This window comes from Neoarius graeffei, chromosome 18 (genome assembly GCF_027579695.1).
Source record: "Neoarius graeffei isolate fNeoGra1 chromosome 18, fNeoGra1.pri, whole genome shotgun sequence".
Lineage (NCBI taxonomy): Eukaryota > Metazoa > Chordata > Actinopteri > Siluriformes > Ariidae > Neoarius > Neoarius graeffei.
In genome coordinates, this window is record NC_083586.1 from 21,719,741 (window position 1) to 21,744,144 (window position 24,404).

Genomic DNA, 24,404 nt, shown 5'->3' on the forward strand with positions numbered 1-24,404 from the left:
TTTTTTTTGTATGTATAAATACTTAATTTATCTAGAAGTTTTCTCTATTTTCTATTCTCTGTTTATCTGTAATGATGCTGCTCCTCCCAAAGGGATCAATAAAGTTCTATCTAATCTAATCTCTTGAAAATTGAGCGAGAAATGACCCCTACGATGTATACACTAAACCTAAACAATTTCAAGAATGAAAAACAGCAAACCCTAAGCAGCTAAAACCCTCTCGAAAGAAAGAAAGAAAGAAAGAAAGAAAGAAGAGCATAGCTATGAAGTTTTCCAGCTCCGTCTGGCTTGGTATTTTTCTTAGTTACTTATTCCTGCCACTAGGTGGAGACATTTTCCCTCCTTATTTTACATAGAGATCAGTGGGTTCTGTAGATGACAACAACCGCTGTACGGTGATTGGGCTGCAAGCAGGAGGGTCATCCAAGCTTCATTTCTTATTGGTCAAAATCCACGCCGATCAAAATGTCTCAGCCAATCACAGCGGCGTGTCTCTGGTTAGTTCACGTTAATGGACGAAATGAGTGAGTGATATGACCTCGAGTCATGAAGGCGTATTTAGCGTTTCTTTTTTTGTTTGTTTAATTTAGGAATGAGTTGGAGGATTTTATGAAAAGGTAAGTGACACACAAAAAATAAGAATGAAAAGAAAAATGAATTGTAAGTATTCGAGTCCTAACGTAGGATTAGCAAGCGAGCTAGCGCGTGCTAACAACAACAAGAAGCTCGGAAAGCTGTGTGTGAGTGTGTGAGGGACTCCGGGGTTACAGGCGCTGCAGGTTTAAAAGATTAATTTAAGACGTGAGGATTTTTCTGGTGAAGAAATATATCTTGTAAGTTTTTATTTGTTTTGTCTTTAAACTGATTTTAGCCAGAGATTGAGAACTTCCAGGCCCGGGTGCAGCAGGCAGGCTTTTCTCTGCTTTTAACATTTAAAGGTGCAATATGTGGTTTTTTTTCTTACTTGTACAAATAACCTGTAAAATATCTAGAACAAAATGGTTTGAGCCGTGGTTGCAGGACAAAAGTATTATGTTTCTGAGGAAATCCATTTGGAAAACTGGCTTCCAGCCTGGAATAAAAACAAAAAATAGATTTTTCGATCTATAATTATCGACACCTTAAAGTGCATATGGGCAATTCCATGTAAATGTCAACCTCACCATGCAAAAATAAAGCAACATGTAATACATCAAAACCACTCCCAGAGATCTCACCTAGGCCTGTATTTTACAGATGTGAACAAGCTGAACCAATTTGTAACCAACCTAATATGTCACTGTCAGTCTTTCTTTCTTATAATGTAAAACCCAAGCTAAAATCAACTATCCCCTCTATCAAACGGATATGAGCAATTCCAGCGTTATGGACGTGACACTTGAACTCAAAATGGCAACAAATGACCCAGTGCATGTTTTATTGTCTCCCAGTATTTAAACAGGTGTTGCATATTTTAAGGCTGTACCATACTGGAGAAGTGATAGAACAAGAACAATTCCCATAGTACATCTAGGGCATGCCAGAAAATGCCAATAAAAGATGCGTTATGGATGTGACAGAAAAAGTATCACTTTTCTTGGGTGACTGTACATTTTTATCAAACTCTATGAAATTGTAAACCTAATGTCGAAATGGAGATATCCGTTTGATAGAGGGGTTCAAGGTGAATATTAAAAAATCTCTGTTTAAAATATTTTGTATTTCATGCAGAGTTTCGGAAGGAAAAGTCAGCGTTATGGATGTGACGAAATTCCGTTATGGATGTGACGCGTCTGAAATAGACATGGCATATGTTTAGGAAATCAGCAATTTAACCACCATAACCCTTTGAAAAACTCTCTAAATATCAGCTAAAACTATCAAAGTTCTTAAATAATATTTAGGATGGCTATTGTTTTGCTGTTTTGTGGATTTTAGCATACATTTCTGTGGCTTGTGGCAATAATATAGAATTGTACATGATCAAAGTTGATTTTAGCTTGGGTTTTACATTATAAGAAAGACAGACTGACAGTGACATATTAGGTGATCAAAATATTTATGTATGCATTTATTTATTTGTTTATTTATTTAGTTTGTTTAGTTTGAAATTTGGGATCTCCTGTGAGGTTGACATTTACATGGAATTGCCCATATCTCCATTTCGACATTAGGTTTATGATTTCACAGAGTTTGATAAAAATGTACAGTCACCCAAGAAAAGTGATACTTTTTCTGTCACATCCATAACGCATCTTTTATTGGCGTTTTCTGGCATGCCCTAGATGTACTATGGGAATTGTTCTTGTTCTATCACTTCTCCAGTATGGTACAGCCTTAAAATATGCAACACCTGTTTAAATACTGGGAGACAATAAAACATGCACTGGGTCATTTGATGCCATTTTGAGTTCAAGTGTCACGTCCATAACGCTGGAATTGCCCATATCACGGGTAAATCCAGGAGCGAGATCAGTGTAATTCTCCTATTTTATATTAAACTTTGGTCAAATATCTGTCACATTCTGTGCAATTTTTTTTCCCTTGCGCAATACCAGAAAAATTCAGTTGAAATCGAGCCATTTGAGGTGAATTGGTCCGCCTCTGAAAAAACTTGCCATTTGGATTTCCCGTCAAACATTGATTTTCGTGACGTCGCGTGCGGGACGCCTCCTTCTGAATCCTACGTCAACGCTGGTTTGTTTATGAGAAAACGACCTGGTGGTTTTCTGCAAATTTCTTCAACGTTATCACGTAATTATTAAAATGGTTAACAGATGTATCGTAGGAGGGTGTAGCAACACCAATCTTGATGGGATTAGTACTCATCGTTTTCCAAAAGACCGGACAATGAGAGAGAAATGGGAGCGCTTGGTCTACACAGGCTGTGCACTGAAACCGTGCAAAGCTCTCGCAGCCTGCTGGTGCTTCCACAGGTGATGTCACGAATCTGGCCCCAGACTCCCTTGGGATTTTTCCAGACGCATTTTGTTTTTTTAATTTTTTTCTGCTGTAGACAGATGGCCTTGTGCAAAATTATCCTTCTGGATGAGTGTGTAACGGGACATGCATTCATGTAAAAAAACAAAATTGGTCCAGGATATGCACTTTAGGACTCTAATATTGGCCGGTCTCGCTGTCGGAGGAGGTAAATAATGGCCGGACTCTAATACAGGCCGGGGCTATAACCAACGATGTTTCTGAGATCATAGTGGCCTTACACAATCGTTCCGATCTGAAAGACAATTGTGATCAGTGGCGCCGCCAGGCGTATGGCCGTACGCACTAGGCGTACCTTGGGGAGAGAGATTTTTTTTTTAAATTATAATTGTTACCTGAATGCTTTGGCAATGCAACATAATTTGAGAGAGAGAGAGACGTGTGTGTGCCGGCGCATTTGTGTGCTTCAGGAGTGGGCGGGGTGTGCGTGATCAAGAAAGCTCATTGGTCAGTGCAGATATACTTTTCTTGCACCACTGAGATTCTCTCCAGTTTTGAGAAACGGAGACAGACAATCATCAGTAGTCAGAGCTTGTGCGAGAATTTATTGAGAAGCGAGTCAAAAATGAGCAAACGAGCTTGTTTCAGACTTTTACGAAAAAGTCCAAAAGCAGTGATCCAGGGGTGTCATCTGCTTGCCAGTCCTCTCCAGTATCAGCTAGTAACACGGCACCGGCAGCTTCCACTCCTCCGCAACCGAGCAGCAGTATGCTGCAGCTGGATGCGAGCTCAGTTCCTTTGAGGGAATTGCCTTCATCTACCTCTGAGTTTGAAACTAGCCATACATCCAGTGAATTTCATATAAGAACACCTACATCTCCCCATGTCCCTTACGATCAGAAGTAGATGGTTGCTCCACCTTGCTGACAAATGAGCCATCAGATAGCTTTACTAATGAGCCACGAGTCAGCCCGCTATCACTGACATCAGATTTATCAGACATAGGTAAACTTCAACCAGATGCCTTAAAATGTGCACCGGACTCTGTAAAGCTCAATGTCCTACAGAACCGCTTCAAACCAGACAGAGGGTGGGTGGCTCCTTCTACTCTGATTTTCGGTAAACTCAGAAAAATACCCGAGGAGTTTTTCAACGAGTCTCTGTACCCCACGTTGCGCTACAGTGTGTGTCAGAGTCGTGCGTGCGGTAGTGCTGAGCAAGTTCACTAGATTCTAATCGAGGCTATAAAGAGTTTATTGTTTATTGTCGTGTGTAGTTCACATATGTTGTTCAAATATCAGCCTGTGTTCATGGAAGGCTATTGTTCAATTTCAAGTTAAAGTTCTATCGTTGTTTTGTGTATAAGCCTATAGATCAACTCTTCATAGAAACTGCAGCACGCAAGCGTTTTTTTTGGGGGGGGGGATTACACCGCTAGTGCGTACCTTACAGTTCAACCCTGCAGGCGCCCCTAATTGTGATTACCGGTAGGTCTGGTGGTAACCAGGCAACCAAGCATCAACTTGACTCGAACGTGAGACTTCAGTTTTCAGTCACCAGCATCTTTTTATTCATTCCACTGGTAGTCTGTTTTGCTCAAATAGAAATAGAGGCCTGCCTCTAATTCTGGCCTCCTTCCAATAATGGCCTGGACCAAGATGCACTTGAGTGAAATAAAGGCCCCGGCCTATATTAGAGGATTTACGGTACAAATGTTATTTTGAACAAACACCAGCTGTTAAATCAATACGCTTTTAATTTCATTTGTGTCAAAGGATTGTTTGACAGTCTTCATAGGTATCTCGTGAGCATGTCGTTCACAAAATCCTTGCTCATTTCGCTGACATTCATCTGATGAATATCCATCATCGGCAACATCAAAGTCAGGTAGGTTCTGGCCTGCGGCACGACCATCCATCGACTTGCGCTACGTTCACACTGCAAGGCTTAATGCTCAATTCCGATTTTTTTGTGAAATCCGATTTTTTTGTGAGGTCGTTCACATTAACAAATATATGCGACTTGTATGTGATCCTCAGTATGAACGAAAAGCGACCTAAAAGTGTTCCGCATGCACATTGCAGGATACGACGACGTCACACGCAGTGAGCATGGCCAGTGTTTACGGAAGTAAAACCGCCCGGTTGCGGTATGACCCATCCAATCTAGCTTGAATAGCTGCATCCCCCCAAATGGAAATCAGCTCCCTAACCTCTGCGTCCTTCCATTGAGAAGATTCAGAACCTGCACAGCCCGAAGCGTCCCTCGCATTGATGTCATGCGCAGGGGCGCAGATACGTTTTTTGAACTGGGGGGGGGGACAAAAAACTGGGGGGGACAAAGCTGCCAGCAAACCAACCCCAACATGCCTGTCAAACTTGTTGTTAGTAACCATAGCAACCAAGCTCGAGCTTGCAACCTGTGTAGTCTGCGCAGCTCAACCAACCGAATATCAGTCTTTGTTTTGTTTTATGTGAGTTGTTGCAACTATGTATACACTGCTGTGCACCTCAATAAACCGAATGGTAATTAGTCTTTTGATTTTTCCGTGAGGTTTGCCTTATGCAAAGAAAGACAGCATATACGTTTTTTCCTCCCTATAAGTAGGGGGGACCGAACGAGGTGAATTTTTAAATATGACTCGTCCCACCCTCTATCTGCGCCCGTGATTATGCGCCATGTTGTTGTAACTTTTTTTGAGAGACCCGCCGCCTACTTCAGCGCAGAATAGTGACGTTTGTGGCTTGTTGATGACGTGTAAGTCGGATGAATGCGACCTGGCGGTTCAGACTGAAGTCGCATATGAAAAGAGCGGATAGGAATCGGAATTAGCACCACATATCCAAACGGCCTGGGTCGGATTTGAAAAAATCGGATCTGTGTCGTTCATATTGTCAATAAAAGATCGGATACAGGTCACATATGGGCGAAAAGATCGGATTTGAGTCACTTCAGCCTGCAGTGTGAACGTAGCCTAAAACGAAATTATAAAATGCAGATTGATTTCCGCGCAAAATATATTGTACGGAGTGTAATTTTCCCCTTGCATTAATATTCATAACTCGTCACTTCGAATTATTATCCGATATTATTGTTAAAAATTCATGAATGTTTATTTACTTACCTTCAAAAGTAACAAGAAAATGATGGCGTCACTGTCAGGTTAATTTTGCTAGTCCGTCTGCCGTGGCGTTGATGTGTGACACGTTTTCCAGTTGAGCCCTGAGGGTACGATATTCACTAACAAACGCATTAAGTGGCCTCTCCATGCGGGGCAGCCATCTTCTTCCTCCAATGCCGTTAGGAAGCTTTTTCTTCATCTTTGGACTTTTCTGGTACAAATAGTAGAAACCAGTGAGTAAAGTCAGAGTTCGGTAATATTCACATGGTGTGAAAAAGACACGCAATCTTTTGAAAAATTTACCATTGAACCGTGAACCAATCAGTCACGTCCGAGGTTAAAAATAGCAGCGTCAAAGGTTGACGCTAATAGCGGAAACGGCCGGGAAAACACAAGTGCATCACGTACAGTATGTGACTCTTTTTAGTCCAGCCAGCTTTTCCAAAGTACAGTGAGAGTAAAAAGTATTTGATCCCTTGCTGATTTTGTTGGTTTGCCCACTAATAAAGACACGATCATTCTATACTTTTAATGGTAAATGTATTCTAACATGTAGAGACAGAATATCAAAATGAAAATCCAGAAAATAACTTTTTAAAGAATATATTTTAATTGATTTGTATTTCATTGAGGGAAATAAGTATTTGGGGCGGCACAGTGGTGTAATGGTTAGTGCTGTCGCCTCACAGCAAGAAGGTCCGGGTTCGAGCCCCGTGGCCGGTGAGGGCCTTTCTGTGTGGAGTTTGCATGTTCTCCCCGTGCCCGCGTGGGTTTCCTCCGGGTGCTCCGGTTTCCCCCACAGTCCAAAGACATGCAGGTTAGGTTAACTGGTGACTCTAAATTGACCGTAGGTGTGAATGTGAGTGTGAATGGTTGTCTGTGTCTATGTGTCAGCCCTGTGATGATCTGGCGACTTGTCCAGGGTGTACCCCGCCTTTCGCCCGTAGTCAGCTGGTATAGGCTCCAGCTTGCCTGCGACCCTGTAGAACAGGATAAAGCGGCTAGAGATAATGAGATGAGATGAGAAATAAGTATTTGATCCCTTTAGCCAAAAGCACTTAATACTTGGTTGCAAAGCCTTTGTTTGCAAGCACAGCAGACAGACGTTTGTTGTAGTTAACCACAAGGTTAGCACACACATCAGGGGGAATTTTGGCCCACTCTTCTTTGCAGATCCTCTCTAAATCATTAAGGTTGGTGGGCTGTCGCTTGGCAACTCGGACCTTCAGCTCCCTCCATAGATTTTCGATTGGATTGAGGTCCGGAGACTGGCTGGGCCACTCCATGACCTTAATGTGGTTCTTCTTGAGCCACTCCTTTGTTGCCTTTGCGGTATGCTTCAGGTCGTTGTCATGTTGGAAGACCCAACCACGGCCCATTTTCAACTTCCTGGCAGAGGGGAGGAGGTTGTCCCTCAGGACTGAACGGTACATGGCTCCATCCATCTTCCCACTGATGCGGTGAAGTAGCCCTGTGCCCTTGGCAGAGAAACACCCCCAAAACATAATGCTTCCACCTCCATGCTTTACGGTGGGCACAGTGTTCCTGGGGTCATAGGCAGCATTTTTCTTCCTCCACACATGACGAGTAGAGTTTAGGCCAAATAGTTCAATTTTGGTCTCGTCTGACCACAGAACCTTCTCCCAATCACTTTGTACATCTTTGAGGTGATCATTGGCATACTTTAGGTGGGCCTCCACATGTGCCTTCTTAAGCAGGGGTACCTTTCGGGCACTGCAAGATTTTAATCCATTGCGGCGCAAAGTGTTGCCAATTGTTTTCCTGGTGACTGTGGTCCCAGCTGCCTTGAGGTCATTCACTAACTCCCGCTGTGTGGTTGCAGGCCGATTTCTCACAGTTCTCATGATCATTGCCACCTCACGAGGTGAAATCTTCTGTGGAGCACCAGACCGAGGTCTATTGATGGTCATGTTATACTTCTTAAATTTTCTCACAATTGCACCAATGGTTGTTACTTTAATACCCAGCATCTTGCTAATGTTTTTGTAGCCCATTCCAGATTTGTGCAGGTCAACAATCCTGTCTCTGAGGTCCTGAGAGAGTTCTTTGGTCTTACCCATGTTGGAGAGTTTGGAATCTGTCTGATTGTCTGATTCTGTGAACAGGTGTCTTTCATACAGGTGATTAGTTAGAACAGGTGTCTTCAATTCAGGTAACAGGTTGATTGGGAGTGTCTAACTGGTCTGTGAAAGCCAGAACTCCTAATGCATACTCGGGGATCAAATATTTATTTCCCTCAATGAAATACAAATCAATAAATACATATTCTTTAAAGTTATTTTCTGGATTTTCTTTTTGATATTCTGTCTCTCCATGTTAGAATACATTTACCATTAAAAGTATAGAATGATCATGTCTTTATTAGTGGGCAAACCAACAAAATCAGCAAGGGATCAAATACTTTTTACTCTCACTGTAGATCGACGTCAAGTTTCGTTTTGACAAAAATAATACTGATTTTCATAATTTAAGTATTTTAAGTTAAGGAACAAATTATTACACGACTTAAGGAGACTATTTTTGCACCAGCTTGTCGGATTAGTGACCTAAATAAGGTCACTAGACCGATACGGTGTTGTACGAGCCTCGGGCTTCGGACTACCGGTTAAATTCGAAGATTGAGGTCACTTGACGCCGTTCCACAATTATCGACAACTTCATGCACAGTTATCGACATCCAGATGATTAATTTTTTTAAAAATGCGTATGTGCTATTAAGTTAACAAAACATTAGTTTTTATTTCAAATTTGTTTTACACAGACTTTTATATTTAGTACAAAATATCTTTTTATATAAATATCGATGTCGGTGCTGATGTAAATGAGGAAGTAATCCTAATGGTTGTAAACAAATGAACTGATAATGTTGAACCTGTCGGAAAATTGTTTTTTGTTCCACTTTCTAATTATTTTCATAGATCACATGTTGTTAATCATTCGTCGTTGTTCTAGTTTTGTAGTTTACCAGTAAATCTCCACAGGCAATTGATATTGTAACCACATGACAGTCCAGGTCAAAGGTCGCATGTCATTCCTCGAACCAAGACTGTCGGTACCTAAACTTGTTCTGTTCTACTTCAGTACATTTTTCTCATCTCATCTCATTATCTCTAGCCACTTTATCCTGTTCTACAGGGTCGCAGGCAAGCTGGAGCCTATCCCAGCTGACTACGGGCGAAAGGCGGGGTACACCCTGGACAAGTCGCCAGGTCATCACAGGGCTGACACATAGACACAGACAACCATTCACACTCACATTCACACCTACGCTCAATTTAGAGTCACCAGTTAACCTAACCTGCATGCCTTTGGACTGTGGGGGAAACCGGAGCACCCGGAGGAAACCCACGCGGACACGGGGAGAACATGCAAACTCCACACAGAAAGGCCCTCACCGGCCACGGGGCTCGAACCCGGACCTTCTTGCTGTGAGGTGATGGCGCTAACCACTACACCACCGTGCCGCCTCAGTACATTTTTATCATGTTAAAATAGATCTATTATTTACTCATGTTTACCTGATATGTGCTTTTAAAGTATTCTTCAAATATTCCAAGATTAAAGTTAAGGTTGTTTTTAAAATGTAATTGTCACATGCATGTACTCTACTGCTAAAATCTGCTTATGAAATAACTACAAAATCCTGGAGGTCAATTGCTGTCAGATATCTTGCAGTAAATCTAACGTAAACGTATATTATTTACAGTCATGTGTGTTCTAAACATTTACATTCTCAGTTTGGAAAAGAACGAGAAACTTTGTCGAAGTGACTGCGTCTGTAAATACAGATACGTATGCAAATGTATCCCGTTAACAAGAACAACTTTCAAAATAATGGCAGTGCAAGAATTACCAATTAGTAGCCAATACACATCGTTCAGTTTATAATGAAATTGTATTCAAAATATTTTCATTCTCAGTTTGAGAAATGAATAAGGAAATTTTGTCTTGCTCAAGGCATGTGTAAATGTAAATGCATGCGGCTGTTGTAAAGTTCAGTGTGTTTGCGTGGAACTCTCTGACTGTAGGTTCGTTACTCGACAATGTCGAAATCATGAAATCTATAGCAAAGTTCGGATGAAGAAAACAATAGGGTGCCAAGACTTTTGAACAGTACTGCGTTTGAGAATATTTTCTGTTTGGTTTTTTTTATTTATTTGTCATCATCCACCTCTAGGTTTAAAAAAAAAAAAGGGGGCAACCCCGTGCTGCATCATGACAGTCGTTTGAGTTTAAAATTGTTTAGTGTGTAGGTTATGGGTGTTTTATACAGACCTGGCAACCTCCGAGCGGTCCTTAAAGCAGATACGTAGAACCTTTATTTTTAAATACGTTTGAGTGGATAGTATCTCCATCCTTGACTCTTGTATGCTGCATAAATAGGAATAAAAATATACATATTTTTGAGAGTTAAAATCGACTACAAAGTTGGCGTATTCGAGCTGCCCCGCTGAGCCAGCCAGCCCTGAGTGCGTGACGTCACAGCGGGAACTGGTTTTAAGGCCGAGGCCTTTTACAGCTACAGACCAAAGTCATATAAATAAAAATTGATGGTGAAAGTAAGAAATCCCGTCACCGACTCGCTCAACTAAGACTGATTTGACTTCACTGATTGTGGGTTGACTCTCATTAAAACAGGATGGGTGTTATAACTTATGCAGCATACATGTACATGCATGTTTTCACTGATAAAACGTAAAAGGCTCATTAAATAATCAGATGAACTGAGACAATCACATTCTGAAGCAAATTAAATAATCTTACACCGCTAACTTAACACACAATACAAGTTACATGTATTAATCTAAATGCAGGTAAATAACGTGGTGTTTTGTATCTAAATGAGAGTCGGCGCTTACCCGTCTGCGTTCTCGCTTCTTGAAGGCCGATTGTTTTGAAACATTCATTCATTTGCTTCTTCCACGTAAGGGCGAGATATTGCTGCTGAGGCGAGCACATCCAGCGGAGAAATCAGACGGCTGCTCTACTCATTCTCTATTCTCTCCGTACTGAGTACTCCGCCATTACTGCTCGGCTCAGGCAATTACTAAAACCCGAGATGAAACAGGACGTCACCGGTTTTAGCAACAACCGCAGGGCGGTTACTGCCCGAGCGATATGTGATGTCCCGTTCCATCCTGGGTTTTAGCAACAACCCTCGGCTCACTCCTGGAGAACTGGTGCAATTGAACTTTCCTTTTCTTGTAGTTTTCTTTAATTGTTGGTACTGCACCCTCTTTCAATACGGCCTTATAGCCAACGCTCCTCAACAGATCAGAGGTCTCGTACGAGTCTTCAGTAAAATGTGCAGAGCAGAGGAGAGACCACTTCGTAGGCGCCCAGTGTGCCCGTGAACTTCTCGCAAAACGCGTCCAAATCTTTGCAGTTTGAGCATTCTTGGGTCATGAATGCAACGTAAATCCACCTTCCTTCTGTCGTGTTGCTGCACCGGCCAAAAACACATCTCCGTAGCATGGCGATAAATTAGCTCGAAGTTGCAGTCAGCTCTGTGTTCGTATAGCGGAAATGGCGATGAGACCGATAGCCTTCCTGCAGCAGACTGCTACCTGTAGGAATCATTTTAATCGTAAAAATTATTAGATTTATTGTTAATGCTTAAAACTATTCCTGTGCCATTCTTGAGGTCTCAAGGCATTTATAAACAAAAAGTGTATCTGCGTATCTGCTTTAATGTCGAGCCCTGATGCAAATTCACATCATGTTAAGCAAATCAAATTTTTGTCATGTCGGTGATGACAGTTTGTAATCAACATGTTAACTATAAAATTTGTATTCAAAATATTTCTGTTCTAACAAAGGAATCGAGAAGTTTCCCAAGAGTTAGAGAGACAAACAAACATTTGTTCTGCTGTAAAATTAAGGGGCCGTTCACAATTGTCAACATTTTCATGAGTGTACAAAACGTACACTTTTTAACCACCCCCCTCCCCCCCTCCCCAAAGTGTACGAAATAAAATGTTGATTTTTCTGTATTAAAAAAATATCTTGTTTATTCACAAAAAATAGAAACCACAGGAACAAAATATAGAAACCACAGGAACAATTTTTAGTCCTTGATATTATTGCCTGGCCTCCCTCTTTTCTGTTTGTTCTTCACTGTCTTGATGTTTCAGCAGCTGGTGCCTGGTAGGATATGTCTGCTGACACACCATCAATATGGAAGTTTGTGGAGGAATACTCCCCTACTTCATCCACAAGTTCAATATTTGTTATTTATTTCAGTGCTTCAACCGCCACCCGCCCGAATTTAATTAAATTTTTATTTTTCGCTAGTTCACCCGCCCGATCCGCGGATTATCTGCGGACTCCGCGGCTGCAACCGCCATCCGCGCATCTCTACTAGCTACGGCCTAGCTACACGCAGTAGCTTTCCACACTGACGTGGCCAGCCTTCCAAAATTACCCTCAGAAGCAAAGAAAAGTCAAACTAACCTTTTGAAATAGGTCCACAATAGTTTTCTTTGGCCGCACTTTGAGTTTTTCCATCCTTTCACGACCTTGTTGATACAGTGCACATCGGTCAGCATTCAGACCATCAGTTTTCAACCTTTTCCAAAGGTTTTGTCCAGCGCTGACTGCCTCAGACCGTTTTAAATTGTGGTTGACGAAATGGAACACATTGATGAAGTGGCAGTATTCATTGTTCGGGGACCGATGTATTGTGTCTGGCCTATTTTTCACATAAATCTCCAGCTCACTGAACTACTCACACTGGGACGCCATTGTTCTGCAACGTCAGAACGTGTGCATCAGCCAGCGCCACCGTCGGACGCCCAGGGAACGTCTGTATTGTGCATTCATGCTGTGTACAAACACGGCAATTAGAGCCATTGGAGTGAGAGGGCTGTATTGACTATCTTCTCTTGAGAGAGCCACGGATCAAGAGCCGTCAATACAAGGAGGTGTAGCCATTGATACAAAGAGGGATTGACATTTTTATAACTATTTTAAAAGCGTACACGGCTGATTAACCCCCTCCCCCCCAGCGTATGTTTTGTACGCTCATGAAAATGTTGATAATTGTGAACGGCCCCTAAGTTAATTCAGTTATCATCCAAAGAGTCGATCACACGTTTTGATAGCCTTCTGACTGGTAATTCTTCCACTGATCACATAAATTTCTACATTTTCAGCCTCATCTTGAGTTACGCCAACGGAGGCAGCTGGATTGGACACAAGAAATGTGGTAGCAGGCATCTACAGTGGGGCAAAAAAGTATTTAGTCAGCCACCAATTATGCAAGTTCTCCCACTTAAAAAGATGAGAGAGGCCTGTAATTTTCATCATAGGTACACTTCAACTATGAGAGACAGAATGGGGAGAAAGAATCCAGGAAATCACATTGTAGGATTTTTAATGAATTAATTGGTAAATTCCTCGGTAAAATAAGTATTTGGTCACCTACAAACAAGCAAGATTTCTGGTTCTCACAGACCTGTAACAACTTCTTTAAGAGGCTCCTCTGTCCTCCACTCGTTACCTGTACTAATGGCACATGTTTGAACTCGTTATCAGTATAAAAGACACCTGTCCACAACCTCAAACAGTCACACTCCAAACTCCACTATGGCCAAGACCAAAGAGCTGCCAAAGGACACCAGAAACAAAATTGTAGACCTGCACCAGGCTGGGAAGACTGAATCTGCAATAGGTAAGCAGCTTGGTGTGAAGAAATCAACTGTGGGAGCAATTATTAGAAAATGGAAGACATACAAGACCACTGATAATCTCCCTCGATCTGGGGCTCCACGCAAGATCTCACCCCGTGGGGTCAAAATGATCACAAGAACGGTGAGCAAAAATCCCAGAACCACATGGGGGGACCTAGTGAATGACTTGCAGAGAGCTGGGACCAAAGTAACAAAGGCTACCATCAGTAACACACTACGCCGCCAGGGACTCAAATCCTGCAGTGCCAGACGTGTCCCCCTGCTTAAGCCAGTACATGTCCAGGCCCGTCTGAAGTTTGCTAGAGAGCATTTGGATGATCCAGAAGAGGACTGGGAGAATGTCATATGGTCAGATGAAACCAAAATAGAATTTTTTGGTAAAAACTCAACTTGTCGTGTTTGGAGGAGAAAGAATGCCGAGTTGCATCCAAAGAACACCATACCTACTGTGAAGCATGGGGGTGGAAACATCATGCTTTGGGGCTGTTTTTCTGCAAAGGGACCAGGACGACTGATCCGTGTAAAGGAAAGAATGAATGGGGCCATGTATCGTGAGATTTTGAGTGAAAACCTCCTTCCATCAGCAAGGGCATTGAAGATGAAACGTGGCTGGGTCTTTCAGCATGACAATGATCCCAAACACACCGCCCGGGCAACGAAGGAGTGGCTTCGTAAGAAGCATTTCAAGGCCCTGGAGTGGCCTAGCCAGTCTCCAGATCTCAACCCTATAGAAAATCTTTGGAGGGAGTTGAAAGTCTGTGTTGCCCAGCGACAGCCCCAAAACATCACTGCTCTAGAGGAGATCTGCATGGAGGAATGTGCTGAAATACCAGCAACAGTGTGTGAAAACCTTGTGAAGACTTACAGAAAACGTTTGACCGCTGTCGTTGCCAACAAAGGGTATATAACAAAGTATTGAGATGAACTTTTGTTATTGACCAAATATTTATTTTCCAACATAATTTGCAAATAAATTCTTTAAAAATCAGGCAATGTGATTTTCTGGATTTTTTTTCCTCATTTTATCTCTCATAGTTGAAGTGTACCTATGATGAAAATTACAGGCCTCTCTCATCTTTGTAAGTGGGAGAACTTGCACAAATGGTGACTGACTAAATACTTTTTTGCCCCACTGTACTTCAACAGTGTTACACAAAGATCGATCCGTAACAGTCGTGAATGTCACTTAATTCCACAGGGTGTCGATAACGGTGGACACCGGTGAAAGTGATCACTATTATCGACACCTCATGTGACTTCTCAAACGTGCGTTTAGATACAAAATGGCGACTGTCAAATGAAAGAGTAAGAAACAAAGTAGGTTTTGACAAGGAGATCGTGAAATATCGGTGAATTTGGTAAGTAAAAACATGTCCATGATCTTTCCACCATGCTTACCTGCGATGATAATGTCCGGGTTTTCCTCAAATTGCTGATCGTGCTAAAAAAAAAATCCATCTCAGGTAACGAGCTGTCATCGGACGACAAGGTCAAAGGGCGAGCGGGGTCTTACTGTTGATTTAAATAACCAATAATAACTGTTGGAACTGAAACTCACCTTTGTAAAATTATTATTATTTAAATTTGTAAATCTGAAAAGGTGTCGATAATCATGGACTGTTGATAATTGTAGCTGCATATACAGTTGTGGTCACAAGTTTACATGTCATCTTGGATATGAACGTCATGGCAATATTTGGGCTTTCAGTCATTTCTTTGAACTGTTCTTTTTCTGTGGCAGAATGATTGTACAGCATACAGCTTTAATTAAAAAAACACTAGAATTTGGTGCACAAGTTTTAATTTTCTTTGGGTTTTCTAAAATCAACACAGAGTCAAAATTATACATACAGGGTCAAAAATTTGCATACAGTTATTTAGATGATTAATTCAGATGTGCTGAACCTTCCAAAATGTCCCTTATCTCGCCAAGGCTGAGGTCTCTTAACTTCCTGTTAGTGGTCATGATTGACTACAGCTGGTAGCTTCTCTGTGCCTTCATTAAAAGGGTTTGTTTACAGCACTCATTGGATTGACCAACACACAGTAAAATGGGAAAGTCCAAGCAGCTCAGTGCAGATCTGAGAAAGAGGATTGCAAGTTGAGTCCATGCTAAGAAAAAAAAACAAAATGTAATTGAACTCTACCAATTCTACCATGAAGAGTCGTGAAATATCCAACCAGAATTCGGCCAGAAGCTTGTTCATGGTAAACAAAAATGTTTGGTCAAGGTGAATCTTGCGAAGAGACATTTTACCCAAATATTAGGTGTGCTGTATGTATAATTTTGATCCTATGTTGATTTCAGAAAACCCGAAGAAAATTAGAACTTGTGCACCAAATTATAGTGTGGCTTTTTTTTTTGGTAATTAAAGATGTATGCTGTACAATTATGTTCAAAGAAATTACTGAAAGTCCAAATATTGCCAAGACGACATTCATGCCACTGTATGTAAACTTCTGACTGCAACTGTATACATCCCTGATCCATCAATCCATTTCAGTCCGTGATTCAAAAATCGATTAAAATTTAACGAATCATGATTCACTAACGATACCTAATTTCATCCCGATAACCCTAGATGCATAACAAATTTCGACACGCGGCATAATTTTAATAGTAGAAATTCAATTCGGTATCCGGAGCTGTACATGGGCACAGCCATGTTTGTGGTTGCTATAGCAATCTCATGATCATGCGTTGCTTTGTGAACAACATGGCAGAAGATTCAGAATTCCTGAAGCCACCGGATTTTAAAAGCCCAGTTTGGTGGCATTTCTTACCATCTCGTGACAAAAAACAAGTGTTGTGTAAGCTGTGCAAGTCTAAGTTTCTTTGTCATGGCAATACCACTAACATGCAGAATCATATTCGGCCGCACCATCCAACAGTCGCGAGTTAGCCTAGTGGTTAGCGTGTCTGCCTCTCGATCGAGAGTTCTACTCACAGTTGGGTCGTACCAAAGACCATCATAAAAACGCCGCCTACTGCCGTCTGGCAAGGCACGCTGCAATACAGATGCGAGTGGGGAGTCAAACTCTCGCGGTTACCAGAGGACTAGCCCGCCACTGTAACCCTAGCTATGTAATAGGCGAGAGGCCGAGGGCTACGGAAACGGAGATCGGTGCCGCCCTATGCGCCACATGGCGTGGAAAGGATTTTGATCCACTAGTCGAGATCGATGCGAAACCGAAGTGTGGCTGCGTCTAAACGTCAGCGAGTTGAATCTGGGACTTCTTCAAATGAGACAACTACGTCTGTACCAGACATGTTTAAGAAGCAGAAACCATTTCCGCATGGAAGTCTGAGTGTGACCAGAGTCTGAATAAAGACGACAAAGGCAACGCTACTTGTTTTTTTTTATTGCTCTACATTTCTAGGCTGACCGTTAACAGAATATTGACAGTCATTTGCATCAGTTATAAATTAGAGGCCAAAAAATGTGACTCGTGATTCAAATCGAATCAGAAAGTCAAAAAACCTGAATCATCACGTCTCTTAAATATATAATGCGTGTCTTTGAGTCTGAACTAAAATCTAAAAATAAACTTGTACTCTCAGGGCTCTACATTAACTTTTGAAACCACTTGTCCTGTCGAGCAAGTTGAAAGGAAATTTACTCGTCCGAATGTGAAGTTGACTTGTCCAAAGGAAAATTTGAGAAAAAAAAAAAACACAAAAACTATTTGTAATAAACTAATTTCACCAGAATTACTTTAGCACAATCTATTCACTGCAGAAAAAATTGGACTCAATCAATCATTAATTTATTTATGAGAAATTGAAAACCAGAAAACTAAAATTATACAGTATATTTTCATTTTTAAATTATTAACTTTGAATATATATCCTCCACTGATTAATTGTTGTCTAATTATTCATTGTGGCTCCTGTATGGTATTTAATGGTTGCGATGAAAGTTGCGGTGTTTTTTAGGTTTTTGTTGCGATTAGATTGCGGGAGGAAGTGAAAGTTGCGAGAAATTGTTGCGATTTTCTCTTTTTGTGTTTAAAATTGAGTGATATGTTAAATATTAAGTTATTACTGAAAAACTATTGATTAAAAAAACAAAGACACTGAGAAATGGTCCTATAAACAACTTTACCAATATAAAAGATTACCAGGACTACAAAAATGCAGAAAAATAGGCTTTACTTATCCAAATGCACCTGTTGGTTCAAAAGTTAAAGTGCAGAGAACCTCACAGCACAACATGAAGTTACCTTAAAATATAATATAAATGCCTCAGCTTTCATGTAAGAAAAAAAACTATTAATACTAGTACTGTGTGCAGGCAGTCTCTCCTGAAGACTAAATTAAACAATAATTATAAACTAATAAAATAAATGGCTCAGGCTTCATAGAAGAAAAAAAAAAACAATTTGAACAGAATCTCACAGCATGATGCTGAAGCTGCCTAAACAATGGAAAATAAAATACCATTTTGGCAAAAACGTTGGCATCCATTAATTTCTTGTATTAAGTAAAAAAATATGTTGCCAGATACTGCTGACGTTTTACAGCCCAAAATATGTTCAAAACCCGCCAAAATGCACTTAAAACCGCCCAAATTGGGCGGTAAAACGCGCAATCTGGCAACACAGGCGGCAGTAATGGCTGCACTCGTGTCGAGGATGTAAACACAATCTGGCAACACAGGCGGCAGTAATGGCTGCACTCGTGTCGAGGATGTAAACACAGTTGACGCGGCAACGGACATGCATGACATAGTGGATGTAATTTACGTTCACAACTTTTTTTTTTTGCTGTCAGAAATATTTAATATTAAATTTTGTGACTCGACTGACAATAGCCGGCGGCATAACAAGCCATAGCCGGCGATTTGCCGCCGGTGACCGGCTACTTTTGAGACCGCTGTCTATGTATAAGAGGGATCAAGTATTACTTGCATCAGGTGTTTAACAACAGAAAAACATTTTTATTCCAATACTTTTCAGTTAATGTGATGAGCCTTCGAGAGAGAAAACCCTGATTATTTTTATTTATATGCTGCTATACAAGAGTGCAGTTGAATTCTGGACTCTGATTGGCTAGAAGGCGTTGATTAATTCTCTGGAACAGCACCTCTGACAGTGTAGGTTTATACGAATGCACTCATTCTAATACTGCAGCGTTTCTGTAACAGTAACAGCTCATTGACATGTCATTGCATTTAGTTAACGTTTCTTAATGGTTTTTTTTTTTTAATTAATTCTGGATTCAGAAATTTCCAGACAGAACCAGAAAAGCAGCTTAAAGCTAAATATTTTAAGCTTGAAAATAATTCCATTGTTTGTGACCGAAGGATGTGATACGATGCCGAGACCAAAACACCGGCTCAGTGCCGAGTTTCCCAAAAAGCATCGTGTCATAAAGCTCATCGTTAAATGGTAGAGCCAGCAGCACAATGAATTTTCTTTTCTCTCTTAGTGAAGATGCTCTTCTTTTAGTGTTGAGAGGCTTTTGGGAAACCCACCACGGTTCTGGATTGAGTTTAATCCACCGCTCATGATGTTAACTGATGACGCAGATCACGCATGTGACGCATTTCTGCGTAAAGCATGATCAGCAATCACAAACAGTAAAAACCATAATGCCAAAATACTCACTGATATCATGCACACACTTGGGGCTGGAGAATATTCTGATATATATGTTATTTACCAGCTGGGAGGTCCGTATCGTGAAATACCGTGACCGAGGTCTTGAAAGTAGAGGGCCGAGGTCAGTATTCAAGACCGAGGTCACGGTGTTTCACCATACGGACCGACCTTAAGCTGGTAAATAATATATATTTTTTTTCTTTACCAAATTCTAACAGAAAACGAGAGCGCCTGAAAGGGAAAACCGAGCCGAGCCGCCATTTTGAATCCTCATTCACGGCTGTAATGCAAATGGCTTCCTCCTCGGTATACAAGTGCACTTCCATGGCAGGAAAAAAAACTACATTTTGCTGCCTATGTAGTCCCCTATTTATACAAATAGGAGTCATTCAGGATTCAGCCATGTTTTTAGCTTTCTCCTGAAATGTTTTCTTTTATTTCTTCTTCCTCAGGGTAGTAAAACTCGCTTTCGCTGTGAACACTGTCGTTATCGCTATCCATGCTGTAAAATTAATGCTATTCTACTGAGAAATGCTGGCAAAAGTTTATAAGATTTTTGATAATCTTAGAAATAAATCTTATTTAAAAAAAAAGATAAATGTTGACAAAAAATGCTACTATGTTTGTTGTTGTGAACGAGCGAGTCGCCAGAGGTCCGTAACCGGGGTCTGTAGCGTAGGATACGGACCCGCTCGCCAGCCAATCAGAGCGCAGGATTTGATGGAAACCGCACCGCGCAAAAAAAAAATATATTAATATCTTTTTTTTTTTTTAAGTTGATTTGATGGAAACATTTCGTATTGAATCTTTAAAACTTGTAAAATCCTGAGGAACTTAATTTAAATTTTAGTTACATTAAAAAAAAAAAGAAATCCAATATAATTTTGTACTTAAACACACTTTCCAGGTTTTAAGTAAATAAATAAATTTATCTAAGTCAGTGTTTTGTGTGTGGGTTGTTTTTTTCGTTATTTATTTTGGGAAACCTTTTGTCCTGACGTATCGTGTATTGTAGAAACCTCTTTGTGTATCATGTCATGATATTTTTCATATATCACAAGACTGATAAATATTCTCTGTTTTGTATTTTCTGTGCAAAGTAATTCGCGGCAAATCGTCCGATTTTGGTGAATTCCATCAGCATGAACATGGAGTCGTTCTTGTGAGATTTACCGGGGGGAAATTCTCTCAGCCTGGGATCTATTTCTGATCTGTTGAGAGAGTAGCAGGTGTAGGCACTAAAATTAAAACGTGACGTCACTCATCATGGACGTGCTCTTCAGTCTCTTGCAGTGTGTGTGTGTGAGAGATGCCTCTAAACCCCACTTTTTTTCTTGTACAAAGCAACAATCGTTATGTTGACTGACCATGTGTTTTCGAACCATAGCTGATCCAAAAGGCCATAAATTAACAGAAAATCAATAAGATCAGCCGATTTTCACGGAATCTGACAAAACTGAACCGGAAGATCCCGAAGGGTGCGTGACGTCACACGTGTAACAATCCAGGTATCAATTTCGTTCCTGTGCGCAGCAGTGGTTAGACCGGTCTTGATATGGAATCACGTTTGGAGAGAATTCCGATAGTGATTGGGATTCTTATGTGTCGGACAAAGGGGCAGATGGTTATCAAAGATATTCTGGAGTAAATGATTATCTGTTCGAGCCCCCGAGATGAGAAGCTACCAGTTCACTCAGTTCATGACAGTCTTCCTCTGTTGCACACGTGAGATGGAGAGTAATGCCGCTTTTCCACTACCAACGCGGCTGAGTCGGGCTGAGCCGTGCCGTGCTGAGTCGAGCTGAGCGGGGCTGTTGGAGTTGCATTTCGACTACAACCGCGCTGAACCGTGCTGGCTGGAAGTGGGTGGACACATTGGGTGGAGTTAGCGAAAGTGGGTGGACGTCACGTGATGTCGTTAGGCAGCGCAAACAGTGACATCAGTGATCTTTTAAGCGGTAGTCTCACGACCCGGATAGTAAACAATAAACATGGAGGACATGGAGTCGTTAGTGTTGCTGGTCTTGGTGCTGTGGCTTGTTGTCACCGACAACGCGGACAGATACTGGCAAGAGCGTATAGATGAGGCGAGGCGCATAAGGCTTCATAATTCTTGTAATTCGTAATTCTGCTTCTTCCGGGTTTACGGTGTTTACAGATCCCAGCGTGCTCGCAGGGCGTGTGTGGGCGTGTGAGGACACTCCTCCTCACCAATCAGTGCACAGGGGAGTGTCTGCTCACGCCCCCAACCTCACTCAGCTCGGTTTGGCTCGCTTCAGCCCCACTCCAAAACCGTGCGAGTTTTGGGTGCTGAGCAGGGCTGAAGCGAGCCGAGTCGTGCTGTTCTTAGATAGTCGAAACGCGAGCCGTGTCGAGCTGAAAAAGGGTAGTGGAAAAGGGCCAAAAGAGAGATGTGCAGAACGCAGTGGTTACCTTTCATCATGTTCTCCTGAACAAAACTAAAAACGAATCGAGTTGCAGCATTGCAATCTGAGAGCATTTAACACATTTCAGTTAATAATTAATGATTGCTCTCTCTCACACTTTTTTTTTTTTTCCTTCCTGTAAAGTGCATCAGATATGATATCGGATGTCGCGAGCGTGTAAATGTTGCTTGTAATCCTGCGTTTAGTGCACTGTGTGTATGTGAGAGATAATGGGGAACTCGACGAACTGTCCAAATGTCATATTTATTAAATAAATGTGTTTTTTTGCTCCAGTAATTCCTATGTGGTCGTTTTGGTGGTGATGAACACTTGATGAATCAGGTTTATTATTATTAGTAGTAGTAGTAGTAGGCGACGTGAAATGCCGCCTGCTTTGTTTGCACAAACCTCACCCACTGTCGCTTTAGATTAGGCCAAAAAAAAAAAAAAAAAAGTGTGTTTTTCCGGTAGCATGAAATACTAAAATAAGGTCGGTAGGTAGGAAAAAGTTTTTTTTTTTTTTCTTAATTTTTTTTTTTTTTATTTTGTTCGAAAAAATTAACACAAGTAAACATCTTACAAAATAGTATTTTGGCACAGAATCCTTTATACCACACATCATAATAAAATAAGTGTTTTAAATCTTTAAACGAATAAAAAAAAAATATCGCAAGAGTTTGAGTTATGATCTACGGAAGCGTATTGCTGCCACACTCAAAAAAAAAAATTGGCTTAGAATCAAGTAATTACGTGAAAAGATATTGTTAAAGTTATCACGTTTTTACAATATATTTATCATGTAATAACATCACGTAATTTCATGATACGAAATTATTTCATGATATTTTCATGTAATAATGTGAAAACACCTTATCAAGAAATAACGTGAAAATAACGTCCTAGGCTAGGCTACTTCCATTAAAAGCAGACGGCCTAGCCTACTGTAGAACTTGGGTCGAGCAAAAACACCCGAGCACAAACATGGCTGAATCCTGAATGACTCCTATTTGTATAAATAGGGGACTACATAGGCAGCAAAATGTAGTGTTTTTCCCTGCCATGGAAGTGCACTTGTATACTGAAGAGGAAGCAATTTGCATTACAGCCTTGAATGAGGATTCAAAATGGCGGCTCGGCTCAGTTGTGCCTTCCTCCTTCAGTATACAAGTGCGCTTCCATGTTTATGCAGGAGGGCTGATAGAAGTGGCGAAACATTTTACTTTTTATCGTTTCTTTCACAACTTGAATGTGTTGAAACAAAAAATTATGACAAACTAACGCCGCTTACACTAAAATATCGAGGGAAATTTGTAATAACTTTACGGTCGGCAATTTTGCCGCCGAAATTCTCGGTCGGTCGGGTTACCGGAAACGCACTTTTTTTTTTTTTTTTTTTTTTTTTTTTTTTATATTTGGCCTTAGTGCCATTGCTCAGAAATTTGTGAATGTCCTGTTGTGTATATAGATTTGAACATCCAAACACAATGCAGCGCTTTCCTATCGTGTAAGATCCCTACAACAATGTCCAATCTCGGCGAGGAAACAAGCACAGAGTCAGATGAACGGAAATGACCCAGATGACCGCGGTTCCACGTGTGACGTCATGCGAGATTAGCCCTGAGGCAAGGCTGCCTTTTTCTGGGATCCGGATGCCGTGATTTGTGCTTGATGATAACGCACTATTTTTTTTTTTTTTTTTTTTTTTTTCCCCCCTTGCTTTATTAAGGGTTGTTTTACAATCAGGGTCCGCAAGCTAAAAATCACATTTAACACTTATCTTCAATATCAAAAGGCTTGACTAAATAAACTTGGTTGTTTATTGTAGCCCTGTGATAGCGCTATTTACCATGCAAAAAAAATTGGTGGTAACGTTATTTTTGGTGAATGTATGGCAATATGTGTCATATTTAGCAAAATTACTCGTGTCATTTAGAAAAAGTGCTTTTTTGACCACAGGTAGCTCCAAAAGGGATGCACTTACATCATTCTTTATACCATAAAACACATTTGGTTCCATATCATTGGAAACATAGTTAAGTTTTAATGTTGAATGCCAGTAAGTTTTCAGACTATTTTTGATCAAATTAGTATGCAATTGTGTCAAAAAAAAGTCCTCTCCGAGACAGCTAATTTTTCAATATAAAATAACATATCTAAAATGATTATTTTCATCCTAAAATGTGGTCAAGATACTGGGACATAAATATTAGAGACAACTAACACAAAGCTTACAGCCTTATATTTAAAAGCACTATGGAAGTAGTGGATTCTGAATTGTCCAAAAAAAAAAGTCCTCTCCGAGAATCACTTCATTAGTTTCTCCCAGCCCTGCTTAAAGCTACACTTAATCTTCTTTATCTTATAGCAGATTACACAAAACTACCATACACACACGTCAAAAAATTACCTGAAATCTGTTCTTTAACTCGTCCTTCACTTAAAAACGGGTACAAGAACCAGTTTGAATTTTAGACCCCTGTGACACAAACTTTGTCCCCTGATTGTAAAACAACCCATAATTCATTTTGGCTGTTACTAATGATGTATATTCACTTTAAGACATTGCATACACTTTAAGTAAATGCTGCTGTTCTAGCAGTTTAATCATGATTGTTTATCTGG

General features: G+C 40.7%; 1 protein-coding gene across 1 annotated transcript in view; it reads left to right on the top strand.

Annotated features, from left to right (window-relative positions):
* Window positions 1-487: 487 nt before the first annotated feature.
* Window positions 488-24,404, top strand: part of mief2 (mitochondrial elongation factor 2) — a 35,346-nt gene continuing 11,429 nt past the window's right edge. Inside the window, exon 1 of the mRNA XM_060898545.1 lies at window positions 488-617. The gene's annotated coding sequence lies outside the window, so the exon portion shown is untranslated. The remainder of the gene's footprint in view (window positions 618-24,404) is intronic.